Source organism: Magallana gigas, chromosome 2, assembly GCF_963853765.1.
Source record: "Magallana gigas chromosome 2, xbMagGiga1.1, whole genome shotgun sequence".
Classification (NCBI taxonomy): Eukaryota; Metazoa; Mollusca; class Bivalvia; order Ostreida; family Ostreidae; genus Magallana; species Magallana gigas.
Window position 1 is genome coordinate 35,754,925 of NC_088854.1, and position 14,403 is coordinate 35,769,327.

General features: G+C 33.3%; 1 protein-coding gene and 1 long non-coding RNA gene across 3 annotated transcripts in view; one reads left to right on the forward strand and one right to left on the reverse strand.

Annotated features, from left to right (window-relative positions):
• The window catches only part of LOC105320480 (BUD13 homolog), a 79,341-nt gene that overhangs the window by 37,524 nt on the left and 27,414 nt on the right, over window positions 1–14,403 (reverse strand). The window lies entirely within an intron of this gene.
• On the forward strand, window positions 8,094–10,166 carry LOC117691718 (uncharacterized). Its single transcript, XR_010711058.1, has 3 exons — window positions 8,094–9,028; window positions 9,237–9,301; window positions 9,711–10,166. It is a non-coding gene; the product is annotated as an uncharacterized lncRNA (long non-coding RNA).

Consider the following 14,403-nt stretch of genomic DNA (forward strand, 5'->3'; position numbering starts at 1 on the left):
GAATATTAGTGGTACTGTTTCACCATAGTTATTGACAAGAATTGTTGTCAAACCATGTCATATGATATACCCCTGTGATCGGAAAAGATTGAACTTTAACATTATAACTTTAGAGTACACAAATATATTAATCGAAATTAATCAGGTGAGTTTATTCAGGTAATTTTACCTTTACATTATAAAAAATCGTGATAAACATGAAAATTTATGCATGAAATTTTAGCATATGATCAACTATTGTACAAAAATATTTTTCCTTTTTTTGGATAATGTATTTCTTGTTTTATCTTGCAAATTGAGAGCAATACACAACAATCAAGATTTAATTAAAATCATTGAAATTCATCCATAAAGTAATATGTTATCAAATGATCTTATTTCATATTAAGACTGCAATCAGAATTTTTTTAAAGTTTTATATTTATGCCATTTTTAATATCAACTACATTAGATACCTGTATTGAAGGTAATTCAGGTAGAAAATACCTGTACACTATCTTATCTATTCGTTGTCTGCACAGTTATACAGCAAAATTTGTTTTAAATTGTTATTATAATTCAGGATAAACATAATAATTTTCAAATAGAGATTTCAAAACATTTGTTTAATAACCAAGGTATGTGCTAATAATCTTCGCCAAAGTTTCGTTTACTGGGCACCCCCCCCCCCCCCCCCCCCCATCGTCGCATAGCATGTAAGGCATAGTGTATTAGTTTCCTTTGGGTTTTATTTCTTAAATTATTTTATGGAACAGTATAACTATAATACTGTAGAAGTTCAACAATGAATGAGTTGATTTTTTAGTTAGAATAGGCCCAGACTGATGCAATGCACATGTGCCGATGTTCGGAGGCCGCCATTGTTGTTGTCATGCACAGGTGTCGTGAATTAGCCTCAATTCACTGCTAATTAACCTTATTCCTGTCATAAACTTCAAAGGAAGTGGATTGATCATGTTTATGACCACTTGGGGATAATTTCAAACACACGGAATCATTTAGAATATCTTTAACCAATCTCTGTCATACTCGTCCAACGCCGCCATTTTTTTAAACTTCACAGGTGTGTGTATCACGTGATATCTGTCAAACCATTGCTTTACCTGACTGTGTATAATCGTCTGTGTAAGGTGGATACTATTAGGTGTTATTTGCCACTAAATTTTGAATCAGACAAGTAAAATAAACACAGAATATTGAGGCTTTATATAGACGCGTCATAAGTCGTCATTAGGGAAATGACCAACGCGTCATATCGTGGCATTAGGGGGTAAAGGGTAAAATGCTTCAGGGGGAATAGAGTTAAGGAATCTACCCCACCACCCCAGCTCCAAACCAGAAGACATAGAGAACCAAACTTAGCATCAAAATATGTATTTCTGCCTACTAAACTACCATACCAAATTTGAACTTGATTGGGCAACCATAAAACAAGAGGCCCAGGGGCCACATCGCTCACCTGAGCAACAATTGCCTTAATTCTGATCAAATTAGCATTACAGTATCAAAATATCTTGACAACTAAGTACAATAGATCTTGCTAAAAAAAAAAATTGAAAATCTGCCAATTTTTATCAATCTCCTTTTTTTTTGGTAAATACCATGCCCTTTTTGTTGTTGTACCTGTAAGAAGATTTTTCTCCATTCCTATATACCCCCCCCCCCCCATTTCGTGGCCCCACTTTTCTCTAGGGAATCATGGTTTCATCAAACTTGAATCTGCATAACCTGTGCTTTCAAACTAAGTACTGAGTTTTGGACCGAAAACTTTCCCAGAATATTTTTAAAGATTTTTTCTATATATTCCTATGTAAAAATTCAAACCACCATCACGGCCCTGCCCTATCACCAGGGACTGTGATTTTGCAAACTTGAATTTTCACTACCTGAGGATGCCTCTACACAAGTTTAAGCTTTTTTCTGGCCAAATACGGTAGTCTTTTTTAAAGATTTTTAAAGATTTTCTCTATATATTCCTATGTAAAAATTCATCCCCCATTGTGGCCTCACCATACTCCTGGACTATTATCTAAACAAACTTGAATCTATATGATCTGGGGATGCTTCCACTCAAATTTGGGCTTTCCTGGCCTAATAGTTTTGAGAAGAAGATTTTTAAAGATTTTCTACAGGTAACTCTCGATGGCTCGAACTTCGATCCCTCGAAGTTCTTGATCGCTCGAAGTGAATCTAGGGTCCCGATTTTTTCCCTATAAAATTAAGCAAATTTACTCTTGATTTCTCGAACTCTTGATCTCTCGAAACCCTTGATCCCTCGAAGTCAAACTGAAGTCCCTTTATTCATAATCTATAGTTTTTTACTCTCGATACCTCGAAGTCGCCCTGCATCTCCAAGCGCTATACCTAATTAACACCTACTTGGTCATTTAAATTGCTCCAGGCGTTAGACGCAGGACCCGTGTCACGGGTTTGTTTATTTAGGCGACACTTGTCCTGCAAGGTGATAATTGTTCGATGATTGCCCATACCGATACCTAATCTATAATCAACACCAACCGTTTTACGATAATTTGGAGACGCAATGAAAATGAGAAATTAATTGAGACGAAACGATAATATTGAGCCATGGTCAAATTTTAAAATTATAAAACTGTAAAAATTGTGTTTAGCAGCATCATTGTCATTATAATGATTATTGTTGAACAAGTTCTTACAGCTGGTGAAGGACCCGTTCAGTGGGAACAATGGGTGATACTCAGTTATCACATTTATGACACGTCGACCGTCTCGCAGTACAGTAGTACTGAGCAATCTGGTCTTAATATGATGCATAAAATAAATAATTATTATGAATTTATTCAATAGTTGTTTGTATTCAGTTTTAAAGAAAAGCATCCATTTCTGTATATTTTACTGAAAAGAAAATGTTGTTTAAGCACGTGCATAAGGTTAGCACTAAATAAATGGCTGAATCATAACATCCGGTAAGACTAATTTTAAAACCCATCGGTCAACCTGGAAAATTCCGAACTCTTGAAAACTCGAACTCTCGAAACCTCGAAGTTTTTCCTCGGTCCCATCGACTTCGAGCTATCGAGAGTTACCTGTATATATATAAAAATTTATCCCCCATTGTGGCCCCGCCCTACCCCCAGGGACCATGATTTGAACAAACTTGAATCTACATTATCTGAGGATGGTTACACGCCAATTTGAGCTTTCTTGGCCAAATAGTCTTTAAAAGAATTTTTTTTAAAGATTTTCTCTATATATTCCTGAGTGTATAAAAATTTATCCCCTAATTGTGGCCCACCCTACCCCCGGGGACCATGATTTGAACAAACTTGAATCTACACTATCTGAGGATGCTTCCACTCAAATTTGAGCTTTCCTGGCCTAATAGTTTTTGAGAAGAAGATTTTTAAAGATTTTCTCTATATATTCCTATGTAAAACTTGATCCCCCCATTGTGGCCCCACCCTACCCCCGGGGACCATGATTTGAACAAACTTGAATCTACAGTATCTGAGGATGCTTCCAATTAAATTTGAGCTTTCCTGGCCTAATAGTTTTTGAGAAGAATATTTTAAAGATTTTCTCTATATATTCCTATGTAAAACTCAACATCCCCCATTGTGGCCCCACCCTACACCCAGGGACTATGATTTGAACAAACTTGAATCTACACTACCTGAGGATGCTTCCATTTTAATTTGAGCTTTTCTGGCCCGATAGTTTTTGAGAAGAAGATTTGTAAAGATTTTCTCTATATATTCCTATGTAAAACTCTATCCCCAAATTATGACCCCACCCTACCCATGAAGACCATGATTTGAACAAACTTGAATCTACACTACCTGTGGATGCTTCCATTTTAATTTGAGCTTTTCTGGCCTAATAGTTTTTGAGAAGAAGATTTTTAAAGATTTTCTCTACATATTCCTATGTAAAACATGAACCCATATTGTGGCCCCACCCTACCCCCGGGGACCATGATTTGAACAAACTTAAATCTACACTACCTGAGGATGCTTCCATTTTAATTTGAGCTTTCCTGGCCTAATAGTTTTTGAGAAAAAGATTTGTGAAGATTTACTCTATATATTCCTATGTAAAAATCCATTATCCCATTGTGGCCCCATCATACCACCAGGGACTATGATTTGAACAAACTTGAATCTACACTACCTGAGGATGCTCCCATTTTAATTTGAGCTTTTCTGGTCTGATAGTTTTTGAGAAGATTTTTAAAGATGTTCTCTATATAATACTTTGTAAAACTTGATCCCCCTCTTGTGGCCCCTCCCTACCCCCGGGGACCATGATTTGAACAAACTTGAATCTACACTACCTGAGGATGCCTCCACACAAGTTTAAGCTTTTCAGGCCGAATAGTTTTTGAGAAGAAGATTTTTTTAAAAATACAAACAAATATTAATAATTCTCAATTATCTCCCCCTTTAAAGAGGGCGTGGACCTTTATTTGAACAAACTTGAATCCCCTTCACCTAGTAGTGCTTTGTGCCAAATTTGGTTGAAAACTGCCCAGTGGTTCTTGAGATGAAGATGAAAATGTGAAAAGTTTACAACGACGACGACAACGACAACAACAACAGACAACGGACAAATTGTGATCAGAAAAGCTCACTTGAGCCTTTGGCTCAGGTGAGCTAAAAAGTTTTTAGAAAAAAACAGAAAATTTGTGGACGGAAGAGTGACAGATGGACAGATGGACGGACAGACAGAGTGATTACTATAGGGCACCCGCAAATCCTTGCGGGGCCCTAATAAAATATTAATTGATGTACGTAAGATAATTAAAGAAAAAGACAAAGAAATAGAAACAAGAAATCTGTGAGCCAATGCTCACTAGTGATTACCCCGCTCTGATGTGAATATGCAAAAGAAATCTGTGAGCCAATGCTCACTAGTGATACCCCCGCTCTGATGTGAATATGCAAAATAAGCAAAGTCAACATTAAACAGAAAGCTGGAACCCGATTGGTACAGATATGGCATGCCTAAACAAATAGTGTGTTAAAATTTCAAGCATCTGCGATAAATAGCTGTTGAGAAATCTTTGAGGAAAATTTGTTTGAAAATTTGGTAAAATAATCAAAGTACTCATTTAACAGGAAGTTGACGTCTGATTGGTACAAAAATATATCCCACGATATGGCATGCCTTAACAAACACTGTGTATAAATTTCAAGCATCTGCGATAAATAGCTGCTGAGAAATCTTTGACAAAAATTTGTTTGAAAATTTTGGCTAAAAATAAACAAAGTCATCATTTAACAGGAAGTTGACGTCCGATTGATACAAAAATATATCCCACAATATAACATGCCAAAACAAATAGTGTGTAAAAATCTCAAGCATCTGCGATAAATAGTTGCTGAGATAAATGCGACAGAAATTTTTGTTACGGACGGACAGACAGACAGACAGACAGATGGACAGACAGACAGACAAGGGTAAAACAGTATACCCCCTCTCCTTCGGAGCAGGGGTATAATAAATAAATAAAAAATTTTAGGCACGCGATTTTCAGACGTATGCGATTGTTATGATTGATTTTTGTTAATATTAAGAACAAAAAAAAATCGATATTGCCTAAATAAAGGTTTGATCAATTAAAACAATAACACTTTCATTTCCTTTTTAAAATTCAAATACACGGTTCCATAAGTTTTTGTTTCAGTCCATTTTTAAACGTAGTAGTAATCATTGTTACTGTAGTTTGGCAGTTTCAATAGCGCATAAAATCATAACTGTGATCCTTTTTCTCACTTATACTCTATTCAACGATAACAAATCTAACGGGTTGTTAAAAACAAATATACTTTCTCTAAATAATATAATTATACAGCTTTATATTTAATATATTTTCAAATTTTCTGTCTTATATACATATGCGTGATGTACTTGTCCATGTAGTACCGCACGGTACATATTCATAGCCCTTAGAATCTTTGGATCGGTACTTGATAATTTTTTATTACGGGCCGCCAGAAGGCGGTCCATTATTTGATATACATTTACATATTGTAACTGTGTTTCTGCAGGATAGTTGTTTTTTTTTTATAGAATTAATATAATGCTTGTTTTTAGTGAATTTAAAGTAAATTTGCATGTAGAAATATGTTTTATTCCTTTAAAAAATATTTCACATTTTTTGTTTTACTTGTAAATGTATGGTAGGTCATAGACTGTCGTGTTAGGTGCGTTTTTATCGAGACTATAATCTATTCGGAAAATCTCGGAGTTTTTCATTCTTTTCAAAACAATGTATCGGGATCGGTATACGGGACATAATTAAAGACCTGAAATCCAAAGACCTGAATGACATGAAATTTTATATAAATGATATATTTGATTCATGAAATATCAATTATTTACCAAAAACTATGTGGAAGCACCCTCAGGAAGTGTAGATTTAAGTTTGTTATAATTATGATCTCGGAAATAGGGTCAGGCCGCACTGGAAAATGGGGGAGGGGGAGGGGGTCAAATTATTACATAGGAGTATAAAGAGAAAATCTTTTCTGAAAAATCATTCAGCCAGAAAGTCCAATGATTTGCAGCCGTACGTTTGATGTTTTATTTTTTTGGTTAATAGTTTACAAAAATTTCTACTTTCAGGTGCTAGGATCCGAGCTGCTGTAGCTCAGGTAATGTTTAATGATTTCCATAGACATTCCAACCAAATACTTATCACTGCAGTGTTTGGGATGAATGAAAAAGGTCAAATAAACAAGGAGGTCAGATTCAAGGAAAATAACCTGGTATGTAACCTCATTAATTCAATACAATGCAACAAAAAAAAGAAATTATTTGAAATACATAATCTCTAAGAGAATAATGATGAGTTGAACTTTGTATTAGAATACATACAAATCAATGTGTTCTCCTATACGTCATACTATGGCAATGGTCATACAATTACCGTTAGAAATGCTAACGAACTCGATTCTTAATAATAATAGTAAAATGTTAAACTTCAAAACGTGTTGCTGAAAATATATTAAAATTTACCATAAAAATTACTGAAAGAACTCGTTATTTTCTTCTCTTTGGTGTGTTTTTATGTAAACAATCAATGATAATTCATACAATAATTATTTTCTGCGGCCCATTTGACGCTTGCGTCAATATATGCTTTCTTGTTTCATCTTTATAAGCAACTTGAGTTTAGAAAGGACTGCGAACGATAGCATTGTCTAGCCGCCTAACTAAAAGTCATTTTTTTGAAAGTTGTCTAATTAAAGTTATTTTTCATAATAATGTGAACATTTATATATATTTTCATTAAATAGAAATGATTTGGTCAAACAAAGAGAGATAACTTTGTATTTTGGGTTAAAATAGCTAATTTCATTATAGAAAATAACGGAAAACGGAAATGTTTTTTAAAACATCTTCCCCCCCCCCCCCCCCCCCCCCCGTCCCCTTGCGAGATGAAATTCATGATTTTAAGAATTAACTTTAATGAACCGTTCATGAAGTTTCATGATGTATTCATGACTGGTTCATAACTGGTTCATAAAGGTGGTTCATGAATTTTATTCATGAATATATTCTTAAAATGTAATTCATGAACAAATTATGAATATACAAGAATACAGGAAATACCTGGTATTCAATAGTTCTAGGTATTGAACATTCATGAATTTTCATGAAGTTCTAATTTACGAAATATATAATTAATTTCAAATACTTTTAAAAATAACATAGTTTACTTTAGAATTCAGAACATTATCTTTTTAAAAAAAAATTATACATCTTAAAATATTAATATTAAAACACAGTCTTCATGAACATTCATGAATATTCATGCAAACATCTATATAAATGTGGCATCTTCAATTTTGAAAAAGAAAGATGTGATATATTATAGTTTCATTATTTATTCAATTCTAAGAAACATGTAAACTCATTGACAACAACTAAGGTCTCAGACATCATGATCAAATGCTCATTATTTGACGCTTAATTTCTTCATTGTTCAATTCATATTTTAAAAAAATTACATAATTTATCAGTGAATAATCAGTCTTTGCAGATGATACATTATGGCTGTTTTATATTGTAAAAATCTTGTAAACTAAACTGAAAAAGTGAAATAATTTAAAAATTTGCATATTTCTTTGGAAAAAAGATTTAGTATACGTTGATTTCCGACTTGTTTGAAGTATATCAAGTTTATTAAAGACGTGGTCGGTTGTCAGTCTATCATAGAAGCATAAATACACACAAGACGAAGTGTGTCTGTTCCTGGGAGAACGACAGAGAAAATGTTCCGAGCACATTCGGTTGAAATTTGGACCCCGTCGAGTTTAGAACCTTTGCGGTTTCTTTGTAAAAGGCATTACTGTTGTACACATTTGAAAGCGATTCATTCTAAGAAGTTACGAATCCGTTACGTAAATATTCCTTTGAGAACTTCCAACAATGCATTTATGATAGCTGTTTAAACTCAGACAACTACCGTTACTACACTCCGAGTTTCGAGGAGTCCGCCATTGTTTATGAGGTGTCATGTCGATTCGCCTCCGTTACAAGAACACACTGAACTTTAATTTGTCAATTAATTTAATGTTAAGCAATAATGAAAATATTACTTTAAAACATTAATGCAAAATTATAGAAATAAAGTATGAAAGAATATTTAATTGAGTGTAAATTATATTTTTTAAGTTCCAAAACCTTGAGGGTTCAAGAACGGAGGGGGTTGAAATTTTACAGACACAACTTGTGTAAACCGAACGATATTAAATCGTACGTTTCTTCAATCTCTGAAAATATAATAATGAAAACTAAAGCATTTTATAATTAGTTTCATTTAAAGATATTTTTTGATTATTATTAACATATGTTAAAAAAAATTATTTAACCAAATGAAAGAGTCTTAGAATACACAGTCAGCGAGTTGTTTTGATTCTATTACGTCACTTCCGCCCAGTGATTACACATTTTGAATGAAAGCAGACGGATCTTCAACATGAGCAATGGATAAATTAAGCATGGAACATTCAAGAAGATAATGCAGCAGATGTAGTTCAAAGTAATGGTATTAAAAGTAATATAATATGTATATGTTGAAATAACTTTTATGTAATAAGGGAGTCAAAACGTAAGATTAAGTTTTGTTCATTTTTTTCAATCATTTCAAAATGGCGGTTTTAAATTTGTAGTGAAATTCTTTTTTGACTAACTTATAAGTTTTAACTACATAATTGATAATAAATTACACAATTTTTTTTTTACTCTAGAATTATGCAGTGAAACCAGAATATTGGACAGCCCTAAAGATAGTGATCATGGAACATAAATTTCAGTAAGTAATAAATAAATGCTATTGCAAGTAATTGAAAATTTCTAATAGAATGGCCAGTATCATTTACAAATTTGAAAACAGTTATAGTTTCATCGTAATTAATTTAAGAAGTATTTTATTCAAGTATATAGATACATTGGAATGGATTGAACAGCAGGCATAATGCCTATTTATGTTTTCTCCTGAATTTTTCATCTTGTTTCATCTTGTTTTATTTTTCTGCGATATCACTTTTTCTAGGGTAAGCACTCTCATTCTTAAGCTCTAGTGCAATTTCAGCATTATCTTACTTGATAAAAATATTTGAAATAAAAATTAAATGAGAGGATTGAGTGATTAGTTGATGTTTCAAGTGTTTTAAACGACATGTCATAATTATACTGCTATTTGTCATATTATTTTTGTACAGTACAGAGGTACAACTCTTCTGCCACCAAAGGGGCTATATGTGAAGCCTGAAGAATTGCCACCAAGAAGTATTGTCACCAAGACACTCTGGGTTTGTAGAAAATAATCATTTAAAGGATGGAGCATTTTACCTACTATGCAGTAAATGCACATTGCAATATATGGAATACAAGTGAAATCAACATGAGCAAAGGCAAAGAAGATGCAACAAAGGAAGATTCATTAAGAACATATTGATAGTTATCAACTAGTTATCATATTCTGATGTCGCTTATATTTCAAATCATTGCATATTGGTATGTCAATTCTAATATTGTAACATTCCTTTTAAGCTAATGAGTTAGTATTGATATCATTACCTGTTGTTTTTTAAAACAATTTTATTAAACATGCTGATTATTTAAAGTGATAGTCAGTACATAAGAATTATGTGATACTTAAGATATTGTCTCATTATTCTTCAATTTATTATAATAAAGTATTTTATATTTGATTTTTTAGGAGATTTTACCCTTTTTATATACAAAATGTAGAAGGTAAGAATTTTCATGAATAGTTCATGAATTTTATTTATGAATTATTCATGAATAAAATTCATAATGATATTCATGAACTGTTCATGAAGATTCATTAAACTTATTCATGAACAGTTCATGAAGATCCGATGAACTTATTATTGGACATTCATCAAATGATGAAGCTTCATGAATATAACTGTTCATGAATTATTCATGAAAAAGTATGTTCATGAATATTCATCAACATTTTTTCATGAACAAAAATTCATGACTTTAAAATGTCCAATAATAAGTTCATGGGATCCTCATGAACTTTTCATGAACATTTCATGAATATAATTCATGAATCATTCAAGGGAAAATCATGAATTGTTCATGATCATCTCGCAGGGGTCCTTTTGAGGGGTTTTAATTATTGTTATTTAGCATATTTTTACCAAAGGGTTTGTTGTTTCACGGGGAGGGGGACATATGTCTACAGACGGAAATACATTCCAAAAAACGAATTTTGCTTTGTTAATTTTCGAAAAAAAATTAACAGATATGAATTAAAATGAAATTTTACTTTAATAAATATCGTAAATATGTTATTATTAAGTTTTTATGCACATATTGGCCGCTAAATAATATTTTCCTCACTCATGGAGACCAATTTCAATGAAATTTTTTAAGACCCCGCGTTAGCAAAACTTTTGTTTAAAAATAAATAATTTGATTACAAATTTTATTTTGATATAAATTGATTAGGATTTGATTATACCTTTTTAGTAGAAAACTTAAGTAGAAATTCCGAAATATTTGGATGTAAAATGTAGGCGGGAAACGGGCGTTAGCGTTCGCAGTTCTTATTTGTGTTCCAAGAAACTATTCAGTATTGCGATAATTACTGTTTGATTGTTTAATGATCTTCATATGAGAGAGAGAGAGAGAGAGAGAGAGAGAGAGAGAGAGAGAATACCAATATGAGTTTAATTTTAAGTACTACATTTTACTTGTAATTCAGTGTAATAAGTTAGATTTATAGTTTCCATTATACTGAACCCTTTTCCCTAAAATTGCAATAGAATCTATGCAGTCAGAGTCCATGTGCTATCCCTGTCAATCAAATCAGCCCGCGAGAAAGACCACGTGCTCCTTCCATGATAAGGAAAAAATGTCGTTGTATTGTTTTTTTAAGTCCGCAAAATAGAAATATATCTAACAATGAAGATTTAGTGTTTGAAATGTTTAGTTTCTTCTTTCTTATAATGCATGTATGAGGGTTGGAATATTGCGTTGTAAAATCTCTCTCTCTCTCTCTAAGTGTGTACCCTTGTGCAATCATTTTAGAATTACTAGATACGACCTTGTTACGAGTAACGAGTAGGTCTTCCGTCCAATTTTTTTTTTAGTTTAAATGATACCATGAAATATCGATACAATTTCAAAATTACCCCCCCCCCCCCCCAAATTTGAAGATAAAGAATAAAAACCTTAATTACGTCAAACATGGGCCTAACGATGACCTTTTCAAACCGATAATGTAGAGATCAACAACTTTGATTTTATAATGCATAACAAAATATTTATCGTTTTCAAGTTATTCGTAATAGACTTTACGAGTCTCTTGGTCCCTATTTAAAGGAACCAGCCCCTTTTTCTTGATTTTATTGGATAGAACTTTTGATTCTCTACTACTTTTGTTCTATATGTCTTAACAAAATATCAACTGATAAAAAGATACTGATCAAAACATATGAACATTTTGATTCGAAATCTGTACCCCATTTTCGTGCCTAAGCGAGCTCCAAGGAATAGCGCCACTGGTGCAAAACAACTAAATAGTTCACAACTTCAAACCCTGCTCTACCTATCCTGAAAATTTCAAAGTCATATCTCTTATAGTTTCTGAGATCAGCTCTGCACAAAATTGGTCGTAAAAAATTAAAAAATCGACCGTAAATCCGGACCGGAAGTGACGACGAGAAAAAATTCAAAAACATATAAAATTCAGATAATGTCCCATCATCTGTGAAAAAATTGTTGAGATCGGTTGAGGAGTTTTAGAGAAATCGCGTGCACAAAATTTGGAAAAAAAAATAAAATAATAAACAGTACGAAAACAATAAGGTCTTCCGTTGGAAACGGAAGACCTTAATAAGAGTTCTGTTTGTATGAATTTAATTTACCGGTATTTATTTTAGATCTATGGTTTTTTAAAAGAATGATTTCAACACAATGACTAAAAGTTTGTAAAGTACACGATGTAATAAGATTTTTCGTTAAAATTTCGACGCTATTTCACATCACACATATTAGATTGGATAAAGTAAATAACGATGTGTTTGCTCTAAATGCTTGCAAAAAGCATTCATCTTTTTTATCAACCGGGTTTTTTTGGTACATACATGTATGTGTACCCGGTAAATAATTTCTTATCGCAAGTTAATACCTTGTGAAATTCCCGCATTTATAGAGTTGCTGAATTGTTCTCCTGATCCACGCGTCGATAATCTTACGTGTAGTTGTTGGTGTACATATCTACAGACATTTTTTTTTGTTTGATAGAGATAGAGAAATCATGGAATTACAAAGTAGAAGTAAGATATATTCAGACCATACACACGACGGGTTGTGATGAGTTACCAAACAGGTGTCCGTGGAAAGGTGTGAATAAGGGCATCTCGAGTACACCTGTTCAGACGTCCAAATATATACACAGTTAGTTGTAAATTACAATGACACCTAACAAGACAGACAATAACACCTGTTGTGTATAGACCCCAAGATAAAAGACAATGTTGTGTATCTGATCAGCTTCCGTACATCGCACGAGGGATTTTTTCATGTGAAATCGTGAGGCCATTACCAGCTATACGGAAATAAAGTTGACAAGAATAGAATTCCTGGGTCCCCCGCGGGTCAAGCAGTATACTAGTATCGACCAAGGCTGATTTCCGAACTTGACCAAGGTAATAGTGGTATAAACATTTGGTATAAATTTCATGTAAATGCCTCAAAATTTGTAGGCATGAGAGCGCTTACAAGGTCAATTTTTGGATAAAACGGAGTCAATATTGTGGTCAAAGTCCCATAACTCCAACAAAAAGTATCGACAAATGCTGATTTTCGAACTTGACCAAGGTAATAGTGGTATAAACATTTGGTATAAATTTAATGAAAATCTGTTAAAATTTGTAGGCATGAGAGCGCTTACAAAAAAGTGTGACGGACGGACACACGGACGCACGGACACACGGACGCACGGACACACAGACCCACTTTGCGTGGTGCGGCGGGGGACAAAAACTGTCCCATGCCACCTTAACGCAATAGCCATCCTAGATGCCACTTGTCCACTGCTCTGAAAGATTTAGTATAAAGTCCAGGTGAATTTCCAAATGCACCTTTCTGACCATATTTCTTGATAAGTAGTGACTCTACAGAGTCATCTAAAGAGGGCACATTCAAGAAGTCCTTACTGTCTTTATTGACTGGAAACAAAGTCTTGTAACTGTCTTTATATGCTGTAAGTTTGGAGAGAGTATCCGTCCTCTATGATTTATTGATAATTTCCTTCCAACTTAACTCCAGACACAAACAACATCTGTATTTTTTGTCGAAGAAGCATCAGATCCAAAAATTCCAGTTAGTTTACTTTCAGTGTTTTCATTATTTTCCACAGGTTTTGTCTCATAGTATTTGGAAAAACGATCTTTTTCCTCTCCAAAATTATTGTCTTGAACATCTGATCTCGGACTCTGACAAGTTCCTCTACTGAATACATGACTTTCTTGTTCTGGTGAGTCACATAAAGTTCTCCTCTCTTGTCTGCTTATCAATATCAACATCACATCGTCTTGAAAAATCTGGTCTATTTTATTATCAATATGACCCATTTGTTCTTCTTGCGAATCTAATATTGCTTCGAAATCGTTTAATTCTTTTCTCGTTGAACCGGTCTTCCTTTTTCTTTTACCCGCTCTTGTTTTCGATGTATCCATTGAGGATATTTCTTCAATATTGTTATCTGCCATTATAAAAAAAGCAATGTCTCTGGATTTAAACACGTCTTGACAGTTTGTCGCAGAAAAATAAACTGATTAGAGGAAGATGAAGTAAGCGTGTCTATTACTAAACTGAATCTATAAAGCGCTTTATTGAATGCGAGTTGACTGTTGTAAAGGGAAATAAATC